The sequence below is a fragment of the Typopeltis vanoorti genome, chromosome 13 (genome assembly GCF_054136105.1).
Source record: "Typopeltis vanoorti isolate ZY-2024b chromosome 13, IOZ_Tvanoo_1.0, whole genome shotgun sequence".
NCBI classification, from domain to species: domain Eukaryota; kingdom Metazoa; phylum Arthropoda; class Arachnida; order Uropygi; family Thelyphonidae; genus Typopeltis; species Typopeltis vanoorti.
Genome location: NC_143561.1, coordinates 64,505,777 through 64,518,331, shown reverse-complemented (window position 1 = coordinate 64,518,331; position 12,555 = coordinate 64,505,777). Strand labels below are relative to the sequence as shown.

Below are 12,555 nucleotides of genomic sequence, written 5' to 3'. Positions count from 1 at the left end.
AGGAACTCAAAAGAGTCCTTTTGCTATCTTAATGTAGTGCAGTGAACCCTAATGACATTCCATTATTAGATGATGAAACATCTCCCACCAAATATTCTGTTGTATAGTAAGGGATTTCCTTCTCTTACTATACAACAGAATATTACTGGGGAATTGTTTCGTGACTCTTGGCATATGTCGCTTGTCATTGCTATTCCAAAGCCGACAAGGATCCAACCCAAAAGAACAATTATCATCCCATTGCTCTAACTAGCTGTCTTTGTATAATCTTGGGAAAAAATGGAACGCTCAAGGTTTCTCTGGTACTTAGTAAACAACAACAATCTTCTTTCCAACACACAGTGTGGCTTTCATAGACACCAGTCAACCTTGTAATATGGTATATTTAGAAACATGTGTAAGAGATGCTTTTCTGAAATGAAAACTTATCAGTTTCAATGTTCTTTGACATGTAAAAAAGCCTATGACAGGAGATATGGCATATTAAAGATTGTCTATAATCTTTGTCTTGGAGTGTGTGTGTGGGGGGGGGGGGGGGACCTTCCTGTTTTTATTAAGAACTTTCTCTCCAGCTGTGTGTGTTCCAAGTACTATTGGTTAGCATGTTATCTTGACCATATCATCAAGAAGAGGAAGTTCCTCAAGTTTCTGTCTTATGTGTGACCCTTGTCATTATTAAAGCAAACTCAATTACCGAACAGCTTCCTCTCACATTAGTCAATTGTTTTTATCCATGATTTCATAATATACTGTCACTCCTGCTAAAGTCCAGATCACTCTTCATAGACTAATCTCTTTTTCTATGTTGGGAGGTTCTGTATCATACATGTCCAAACTGCCTTCCATCCTTTTGGTATGCACGTTAAAGAAGCTATGGAAGAGCCGTTGGCATGAGTGTTGATAACACTGCATCAAACAAAGCAGCATTCCTCAATGGCAGGCTTGCATCCCCATTGAGGAATTAATCATATTCATGGGCTCTCCAATCTGCAACCTCTCGCTTTGTCAACTACAGAAGTCTCATACTCTCTCATCTGTCTACTTTCAATTGTTCAATGTACACAGTATCAATGTAATCAATGCCCACTTTGATTTCTTGTCCATCTATACCAATGGTGTTCCAGATCAGAGATCTCTCTCTCTTTTGGCTATGCTGATGTGTTTCCTAACATTATATATAATTCTATAACATTAGAATTATATATAATCTGCAACCAGATCCCAGATTCCATTCAATTTCAGTAACTGTACAACAGTGTTGCATGCCATTCAGCTCTCACTTGTGCATATCAAAGAAAACTCCTATCGGAAGTGTATAATTTACACAGATTCTTTGAGTTCTTTACAGGCTATCTCCTCTCCAATGTATAATCTACATCCAGTGCTTGTAGAAATGCTTCAACTCTTGCACAAAATAAAGACCCTTAATTTCGGTTGTATTGGATTCCCAGCCATATTGGAATTAAGGGAAATAATAACACAGCAGCTGCTAGATCAGTTCATACTTTCTCAACCTATTGTTCAACGGTCCCCTTATACTGACTACACACAGATTATAAAATCAAAGTTAATTGCAGATTTCAGCAATACTATGGCAGGAAGCACTTACAAATAAATTGCATGAGATTAAGCTTGACATTAAGCACTGGCAGTCTAGTCAGTGTAGGAACAGAAGAGATGAAGTTTTTCTTGCTAGGCTCTGCATAAGTAACAGTCATCTCACACATTCTCATTTACTGTCCTCAGTAAATAAGAATGAGTGTAAATAATAACAGTCATCTCACATATTCTTATTTACTGAGGGCAGATGACCCACTTATGTGTTGGAAATGTAACACTCATCTTACCATTAGTCATGTTGTGGTGGAGTGTTGGCACTTCACACGAGAAAGGAATGTCATTTTTACTTATCTGGCTGAGCCCTATACACTCCAGACAGATTGCACAATTTTTAGATTTTTAAAAAACATTAATTTATTGAAAGACATTTGATTATAGATTTGTGTATATGTAGATGCTGCATTGTAAATACTAAATTTTGTACAAACATTTTATTTAATCATTATATTCTAATAACTTTGTACATATCTTTTCTACTATTCTCTGTTTTATCTCCTTGTAAACTATTTATTTTTTTATCTGCCAACACCATGGTACTGCTGTAACCCTTGTCTTGGTGCGGTATGGCATTTGTTGTCCTTGCATCATAAAACCCCAAATCAATCATTCTAAAAGCAATTGCCAACATACTCAGGGAAAGTTATGTTAAAACATCAGAAAAATCTTCTTATCGCTCTGAGTTCCTTGCTCAAATAAGTAAAGCAGAAAATCAACAAATCCAGTTTTCTTCGAATTTCACCAAAGAATAAAACAGTCCATTCAGTAAACAAGAAATGAAAGCTATTTTGCTTAAATGCTGACTAGACAATATCTATTACAAGATTTATTGTCACCATCATTCATGAATCAACTGCCTCACCTTTACAACAGAATTTTCAGTGAGAACATATTTCCAGATACCATTCGAAATGTAGTTATAATTGCCTTTCCTATTCCAGAGAAGGATCCAAAATTTCCAAATAAGTACCATCAAATTGCTCTGACCAGCGGCTTGTGCAAGATTCTTGAAAAAATGGTTAAATTTCATCTTTTACAGTTTCTAGAGAGAAACTGTAAAAGATGTAAATATCATTCTGCTACTGATCCTCTTGTCCATCTGGAAGCATCTATTAGAGATGCCTTTCTGAAACACAAGCTTCTTGTATTGGTTTCCATTTCAGTAAATTATGGAGATTACAACTGTATTAAGAATAATTTGTTTAATTTCCTGTTATTTCAATTTCCATATTAAGGTCATCATCTGGAGTGTATATATATATATATATATATATATATATATATACATACATACATACACACACACAATGACAAGCTAATTACATTTCAAACAGTACTCGTATGTCAAAGTGACAATGATTTGATGAACTGTTATTATATAGAGTTGCCTACAAGCTCTGCGCCAACACCTTTAAAGTTAGTTTTCAAGAGTGCCGCTAGGTTTAGAGAAGTTTCCGTGGCCCGAAAGGAGGAGCAAAGTATCAAAGAGGTCCGCTAGTTTTAGAGACAAGTTTCCGCACCTGGCAAAATACGATCGAAAGATTGCATGGAGGAGAACAAAGAGTGAGTTAAACTAAAAAGAAGATGAAAGAGTTATGCTGAATTCTTTGGGGTTACTACCCTTAGTACAAGGCCCCAAGATGGCAAAATAAAAGGAGACTGAGCCGAGTATAAGGGGCTTCCAGACGTCAAGAGAGAGAGTCATCAGAAATCAGAACTAGAGGCAGTTGGAATCAGAGCGGAAGCGAGCTGAGACTATATGCGGAGTCCGAATCAGAGCAGTGGCAGCAAAGAACCATGCAAGGTCCCTTATTACAAAGAGGAGAGCCGAGATCCAAGTACCTAAGAGCAAAGGTGAAGTGCTGTTACCGAGAAGAGCCAGAGCCAGTCAGCGGCAGTCATCGGCGATTAGTAGCAGAAGTTCCCGAAATAAGGATCCAGAGGAGAATTTGCCTGTATGCTGAAACCCCTTGAATGTGCTATTCAAGTACTGTAGATTGCAGTCCAAAAGCTTGCTAATATCCCGATGTGATACCACTGAAACAAGATACTCCAGAAGGAAGTCTATGACTTGAGATGAAAGAAAAGCCATAAAGATTTTAATAAAAGGCTCTTGACTGAATGTGTGATACAGAGCCTCTGTAAGTTGTATCGTTTTGTATATTTTCTCTTATAATCTAGGAGATATATTGTATATGGACTGTAAAGAGTTAGTTTATTACTAATTACAAGTTTCCATAAGAGAGTCATTTGGCATGTTAGAAGTCGATATAAAGATGAGTAAAAATACTTAACAGAGAGTTAGCTAACCTCTTTGCGAGTAAACTAGAAGTTTAATAAGTTGAATTTGTAAGCAGAGAGTAAATAAGATTTTAAGTTAAAGTGTTTATTTAGTATTGAAGTGAAAGGGTTCTAATTTTATTCTAAAGATTTTTAGATTGATAGAGAAAGCTACCTCTCCGTCGTTTGATTCATGTGTATTTCATATTAATGTAAATAAATGTGTTTTAATTATTTGTTAAAAGAGTGCTGCCTGATCCTTTATTTTACAACTGCACTATTCCTAAATAAATTGGACTTGTGAGCGGGAAACAACTAAGGCAATAAAAGCGCAGTTTAGTTACTTACGAACCACGACTGGTTATGTAACCTTTGTTGAAGGAATTTACGTTAGTAAGAGAGAGAGAGAGATCTACCGGACTTTTATTTAGTCTTATGCCAATATGGATATACTGATGGCGCAGTCTCGATAAATAAATTTTCAGTGTTCTTAGGCATACGGCTAGTAAATACGGAAGGTGGAAAAATATAATATGCAGCAGAGTAAATGAGAAAGGTTATGAGAGAGAAAGCGTACACTGTTAATTAGAATAACGGTAGAATAACGATATTTCAAAGGCACAGTAACCAAGCAAGACTTTTTAAATAACAAGTAAATAGTAGCAACTAACAGCATCATATTACAGTATACTTTAGGATGAGGCAGTGTAGGAAGTGGATCCTTGGATGAGTTGAATAAGTTCTTTAATTTTGCAGGAGGTTTAAAGGTAGCATTAAGGTTGTATTTCTGCAGTATTCTGTTTATTTTATCTGATATCCCTTTAATGTATGGAATGGCTAGTTTTATTGTAATCTAGTTTGTGTTATTTCCAAGTGGAGTCTAGTGAAGAATTTTGTTGATAGTATTTTTTCTGTAGTAATTTGGAAAAAGAATACAAAATGCTTAGAAATTTGGAATACTGAAAGACCTACATCATTTTTTTTTCTTAAAGGGAATCTCTCTGTTTTTATCAAGAACTTCTTATCTAACCAAATCTTACAAGTCTGAGTGGGAACTACTCTCTCCCAACTGTATACCTAACCAAGAGGAGAGAGAGTCCCACAAAGTTCACTTTTAACTGTTTTGCAAATCCTGCAATCAAGGTCAACTCAATAATAGAACAACTTCCTCCAACAGTAAGTAATGCTATTTATGTGGATGACTTCATAATTTTCTGTCTTTCATGAAAGACAGCTACATCAAGCCATTGATCTTCTCTCAAAATGGGTTCTTGCAAATGGGTTTACATTATCACAGTAGAAAACAGTTTGTGTGCACTGTTTTACAGGTGTGGTTTTCATCCTTACCAGAACTCTTACTATGACAATCATATATCCCAGTTACATCAGACGCCATGTTCTTGAGACTTGTATTTAACAGAAAATTCAGCTTTCTCCCTCACATATGTCAGTTATGAGACATGTACTGTAAAGCAATGAACATTCTTCTTTCCCTATCTTCCACCTCTTTGGGTACAGACATATGTTCATTGATTCATTTGTAGAGGGCATTGATAAGATCAAAACTTGGTTATGGGTACCAAAATAATTTCTAATATTTTATTTAATGGAAATATTCAATAAAATGTTCCAAGAATGGATCCCTGCGATAGGCCATAAATCTTGCAGACCCACATTCCCCCATACAGTACTCTTTGATATATCAGTCAGACTTCTGCTGGGGGGAGAGTACGTGTGATGGCTAGATCCTATTCACCATCACGCCATTCCAGTTACAACTGGAACATTTCGTGCATCACCTAGAACAAGAGCTTTCTCTGTAATATGCAACAAAAGTAAAATCACTGCCAGGCCACTCCACTTGACAAACTATCTTCCTCCACAATGAGAGAATCTTTAGAAGCTTGATAGATTGCTGTAAAACCCTTTGGTTTGCAGATAAAAATCTCTACTACGAGCTGTAGAGATAGCAGTAGACAACATAACCCAGACATCACCGAACTCACTTCCACTGTGAGAATCATCCATGCCAGCATGTACCTTTTCTTTCAGCAGTTCTTTGAAGTTTATAGAATTGAATACTCTGAGTTTATGTCTGTCTACACAGAAGGCTCAAAATTGTAAGACCTAATGGAATCTTCTATCATCTTTCCAGACATCTACTCAAATCCTATTAGAGTAACAATTTTACAGCTGAGCAGAATTTGTAGAGGGCATTTTATCAATGCCCTCTACAAATTTTAGAGCATGCTTTAAAATACATCAGATTGCATTGCTACCTGGAAGTTGCATAAATATATTTAGACTTGCAACATCTCTTCAGGTAGTGAGAGCTAGCTGATTTTTCCCTGTTCACCCCTGGTTTCCTGATGAAAACAATGGGACCTTGTTTAAACAGGTGATGATCCAACCAGCATGAAGTTCCATTATGTGTACTCATTTTGAATACACATGATGGAATTTTAAACAATAAGAATACAATTTAGTCAACTAAATCATAACCTAAATCTGAAAGAATAGATGTACTCCTAATTGGAATAGAGAACAATATAACAATAAAATTAATATCATGCTATGCTCCAACATCTGTAGCTGATAATCAAGAAATAGAACATTTTTACTTGAATCTTGCACAGGCATTAAATTACAAGTCAACATACACATTAATTGGTGGTGACTTTAATGCCAAAATAGGATGTGGAAAAGAAAACAAAAAGTTTATAGGACTACATGGCCTGGGAGAAAGAAATAGAAGAGGAGAGAGATTAGCTGAATTTGCTGCAGCTGAACAACTCTTTATCATGAACACTTTTTTTCAACAAATGCCTAGGAAGAAGATGGACTTGGCAATCACCGAATGGAGACACAAAAAATGAAATTGAATACATTTTAACAGACTGTAAAAGACTGGTACAAAATGTTGGTACAATAGGCGAAACATACTTCAACATAGATTCTGACCACAGACTCCTCAGAGTCATTATAAGAATAAACCACAAAAAAGAACACCATATCAGGGCAACATCAAACCACAAAAGACAACCCAAACAAATTGACTACCACAAGTTCAGGAAGTATATAGAAGAGACCAAATGGACTATTAAAAACTGTAACATAAATGATGACCATATTGAATTTATTAATGAATTCAACGAATGCAAGAAAAAATCAGAAATTTCTATGAAACAAAAGAAAAGACAACGACTCTCACCTCAAACTATAGAACTACTGAAAAAGAGAAAAGAACTGAAGAAATCTGAAGGAAATTTTCTAGAATACAAAATTATCTGTAAGTTATCAAGGGAAAGAATTCCAGAAGACTACAAAGCTTTCAGGATAAAAAAACTAAGAGAAGCAGTGCAGGCAAAAACCAGTCTGGAAAAAAAAAAAAAAAAAAAGGGAAAGACTTAAATTTTAAACAGTCAATTCCATCTGCTTTACAGGATCAAAATGGAGAAAAACATACTAATAGAAAAAGGATACAAGAAATTGTGCAGAATTTTTATAATGATCTTTATGCAACTAAGTGCCAGGTCTCAGAACCTATCATTCCAAAACCAAGCAACATACCAGATATACTTGCAGAAGAAATGGAACATGCCCTCAAGAAACTGAGTAAAGATAATGCCTCAGAACTTGATCATATTAAGGCTGAAGAAATCCAACAAGGTGGACCAACTATATTCAAAGCCTTGGCTGCCAGATTCACGTGGTACTTCAAAGAAAGAAAGATTCCAGAGGAATGGAAGACCTCAAAAGCCATTTGAGGTCTTCTATTCAAAAAAAAGGGAACAAGGAAGCGTTGGATCCGATATGATTACTGTTACGATGTTCTTAACTAATTGATAAGTTGTAAGTTGATTTCTAATTCAAATATAAAGAAAATTTATATTTAAAGACTGTGCCACTTTATATCTGAATTAGTTCAAGAACTGAAGATAAACTAACTCTCAACTACCCTTCCTTTATATGTTGTTATTATATACACTTCTTCTTCTTCTACGCGTTATTCCCGCTTCCTATGCAGGGTCCGCGTGTTACTTTTAGATGCGACTTCTTGTTAGTACTACTCCCAACCGACCCATCGCCTGGTCTGCCGCTGGGGGGGGGGGGGGATATATTTTTGACTGTAGAGGCGTATGTTCACGGGGCCGGTTTGCCTGTTTGCGGGATGAAAAACGCCAGATAAACTGGCGGAAAAAACCCTACTGACCGCGCCCAAGACCGGCTAACTTGGCTAGGCTATGCCTGAGGAAGATCCTCAGATTCCTCACGTCTACAACGGGAATCAAACCTGGGACACTCCTTCCCCAGGCATATGGTTGCGAAGCGCAAAGCCACTAGGCTAACCACGCGGTGTTGTTATTATATATACTGGCCTAGTATATTTGACTTACTTAATTTACCCGCTTTGGTTCGAATATTTTATGAATGGTGCAGTAAAGGAGATTCAGGCAAAATACAACTTTTGATTAACAAAAACAAACATTTAATTTTAGAATCATAAATTTTACACTTAAATTCAAGTCAGTAATTAAGATATCACAAACATTTTAACTCCTCAGATAAATTCAATCATACAACTCATACAATGGTAAATTTGTTATCTCTATAATACAGTCTTCTTGCAGTTCCTAAGGTTCCAAATACGACAAAAATTGCAGTAGCACCTCTTCACAAACAAACACTTTTAAATTTACACTTCAGCTAATTTCTGCAAAAGTTACTGTTAGTATAGGGAAATTCTAGGATGAAACTCTCATCCTAGTTTCATTCCAACTGTTAATATTCTGTATAGGAATATTAACAGTTGGAATGTTAATATTCCTATACAGAATACACATAAACAAACGTTGTTGCATAAAGTACTACTGATCACTCATGAAATAAGGCAACAAACAATAATTCCTTAACTTGAGGTTTTATATGCAAGTCGTTCACTCTTCCGGCATTCAATTAATTCTTTAGACACTACAATTCTAAACACAGCTATCGGTAAACTTCAACTTTACAGCCTCTACTATTCTCTAGTAACTCTGTGCTTTATTTCAAGATTCTGTGTGTCCTTGAAAGGTCAGCCCTGAAATTAAATCTCAACTCAAGTATTGCTAGTCTATTTAATAGTCACTCAGCTGTCTTCCGTAGCTATAATTGTTATTCTACAACTTATTAGCTAACTGCTTCTCGACTAGTCGACTTAAATTAGCTGCTTGAGTAACTCGCCGACTCACTATTATTACACTCTGATTCCGAATGCCCAATGCTGCAATTCCAACTGAATGCCAATCCTCTCCTTTCTCTCTCTCTCTCAATAATTTCAGCATTTTTCCTTTTTATATCCATTCTTCCCGCCTAAATTGTTCACGTGCTTTCTTTAACTAAAACAGTTTTCAATAAGCTTTCAACATTCTCCTCACGTGGTGTTCCAAACTCATGCTCGCTTACTTACATACGTCTCCATGACAACAAAACAAAACATAATAAAATTGAGCTATTGCATAACGTTAAACTTCTACAAATAGGAATAAATAGAGAATATTAATATTTCAATTAATGCGCAGTTAAATTATCAAATACAAGTTCTTATAATATTAATATAGTAATAAATAAAATAGCTTAATAATATTTAATACAGTCTTTTCATTATTAATACATATATCTTTGATTAAATAATTAGTTAGACAAAATTAAGGTAGTTATATGAATATTAAATTATAAAATAAGTTATTTACATTAAATAATGTTTACAAGTCTAGCCTTTGTGATGGAAGATCATGTTGGATTCTGAACCAAATAATAATTACTCTAATCTCTACATAATTAGAATCCAACAGAAGACATAAAAAATTATCATCCAATCTGTCTACTCTCTCTCGCATATATAAAATCATGAACAGAGTAATACTGAATAGAATCCAAAACACTCGAAGACAACTCCAGTAGAGAGCAGGCAGGATTCAGAAGAGGCTTCTCCACAATAGATCATATCCAGGTCATTTCACAACTAACAGAAAAATGCAGGGAATACCGAATCCCTCTATTTTTACTCTTTATTTATTTTAAAAAAGCATTTGCTACCATAGAACGCAATGCAGTCATCAGTGCCTTACTGGAAATAAATGTGGACCCTACTTACATCCACATGATAAAAGAAATTAACAAAAATCTGACCACACAAATAACCCTATTTGATCAACCTATAAATATAGATATAAAGAGAGGGGTCCGCCAAGGTGATGTGATCTCCCCAAATCTATTTACCAGCACTTTAGAATACATTCTGAAAAAAAGAAAAGAAAAAAAGACCTAAATGGAGAAATAAGCATAGATGATGAAAAACTACAAATCCTTAAGTTTTATCATCCCTACAGAACAAGTTGACTCCTACAATTACTTAGGACAAACAATAAAAATGAATAATGACTTATCTGAAGAACTAGCAAAAAGAAAGAAAGCTGCTTGGCTATTATTCAACAGACTAAAAGAAACACTTACTGATCCAATCCTTGACATCTCTGCGAAGGCAAAACTATTTGATAGTGACATTCTTATATCACTCACATATGGATCAGAAACATGGAACACGACATGAAAAGAAGAAGAGACTTTCAGAATAACTCGGCGTGCAATAGAACATAGGATTTGTAACATCAGCAAAATGGAACATGTTAACACGGAAATAAGAGATCAGCATAAAAGATGTAAATGCAGTATACGAAAGCAAGATGAGATGGGCTGGTCACATAGCCAGACTCAGGGATAACAGATGGACATAGAGAATACTCAACTGGCAACCAAAAATAAAGAGAAAACCAGACAGATCACCTACATGATGGAAAGATCCACTAGTGAAATCTATGGGTATAACATGCAAGAGAGAGGCTCAAGATCTAGATCATTGGAGGCATCTTTGTGACCTGCACCCATGGAGAAATCCTGAGTGAAACACAGGTCCATCAAGATAAATCCCAAATTGTTCACCCTGAACGAACAAGGATACTGAACGAACATCCTTGTTCGTTCAGGGTGTACCACAAGAAGGTGAGGATTGGACATCAGGTTAGAATCCCTGCATGGTTCTCCACATTTTCTAAAAAGCCATATGGAGGTCTCCTCCCAGTTATCCAACCTTGACCTTGAAGCATCCCTGAAAATTTTATCTTAAATATTTAATTTCATGAAAGTCATCCATTTTGTATATTATTTCTGGGAAAACTCCCATTCACCACAGAAACCGAACAGAACAAATCCATCAACTTCTTAAACTTGACATTAACCAGAACACACAACAAAATAGCCACGAAAATATACCACAAACCCTCACACATCGGAAACTACCTCCATTTTCACTCATACCATCCGTATTCTGATTAAAAAATCCGTCATCTTATCACAATTCATAAATGCTCACAAATTTTCAACCAATCAAAATAGTCTAAACGCTGAAATAAAAAAACTAACACAGATCTTCTTAAATCGTAACTATCCTACACAACTGATTAACTACGCAAACAAGACGGCAAAAAACCGCCAAAACAACCCAAGTACCAAAACGAACTTCCCTACACAAAAAATTATCAAACTACCATACACCCAAAACACATACAAAGCCTATAAATACATCTTCAAACATACTGACTACAAACTGGTATTCACCACAAGCCAAAAACTGGCTAACCTCCTAAAATCCACCAAACCTCACACACAAAAAGATATATTTGAACAGCACAATGTAATCTATAAATGTCCCTGCCAAAAAGACTGTGACATCACCTACACAGGTTCCACCATCAGGTCTTTATGGGCAAGACTACAAGAACACTTCCGTGACTGTAACATCCCTATTCCAGAACATTTAAACACTAAAAAACGCAACATTATAAAGAAAAATCGTATACAAAGCACAGGAAAAACGGAAATAGCTGTTCACGCCCTTGAACAAAAACACACCCCGCAGATAGACAAGGCCATCATAATAGACAGACAAGACAATGAAACAATGCTCAGAATATCGGAAACAATAGCTATAAAGTGTGACGCGAACTCGATCAACGTACACAGGCCCTACATAATCTCCGAGGTTTGGAAGCTTCACAACATTAAATTGAGGTCACAATCCCGACCAATAGGAGACAACACAAACACCTCTGAAGCACCCACCCGACCTGACATAGCTTCCACTTTCCCAATATGTTCCGATGATGACCACGAATAGTCGAAACGGTCCACACCCTGTCAACCACCTTTCCCCTTCCCCCTCCTTATTTTAAAAAATTAACCCTTTCACTTTTTCCCCACCCTATATAAAAGTATATGTTTCTATATATTACGAAAAAAACCCGGGTTTTTTCTAACTTATTCTACCAAACTGCCTACCCCCCACACACACACCACACACACACTCTGCAGTTCTCGACATCGCAGACAGAGGAAAAGCCACAACACCCAGAAAAAGGTATGTGCAATTTCTATTCCTTAAGCTACATATACTTTTTAGTACATCTACACTCATAATGCCCTAAGAACCCATGAGTAAATAGCCAATGACATTTAAACAGGGGCACTCCTAAACTGAAGCAGGCAATATAGCTGTATTATAATAGTCATCCATTTTGTTTGAATTTTTATATACTAGTAATGAAATCTTAATTTTTTTTT

General features: G+C 35.9%; 1 protein-coding gene across 1 annotated transcript in view; it reads left to right on the top strand.

Moving 5' to 3' along the window:
• hiw (MYC binding protein highwire) overlaps positions 1–12,555 on the top strand; it is a 1,014,282-nt gene that overhangs the window by 741,748 nt on the left and 259,979 nt on the right. The window lies entirely within an intron of this gene.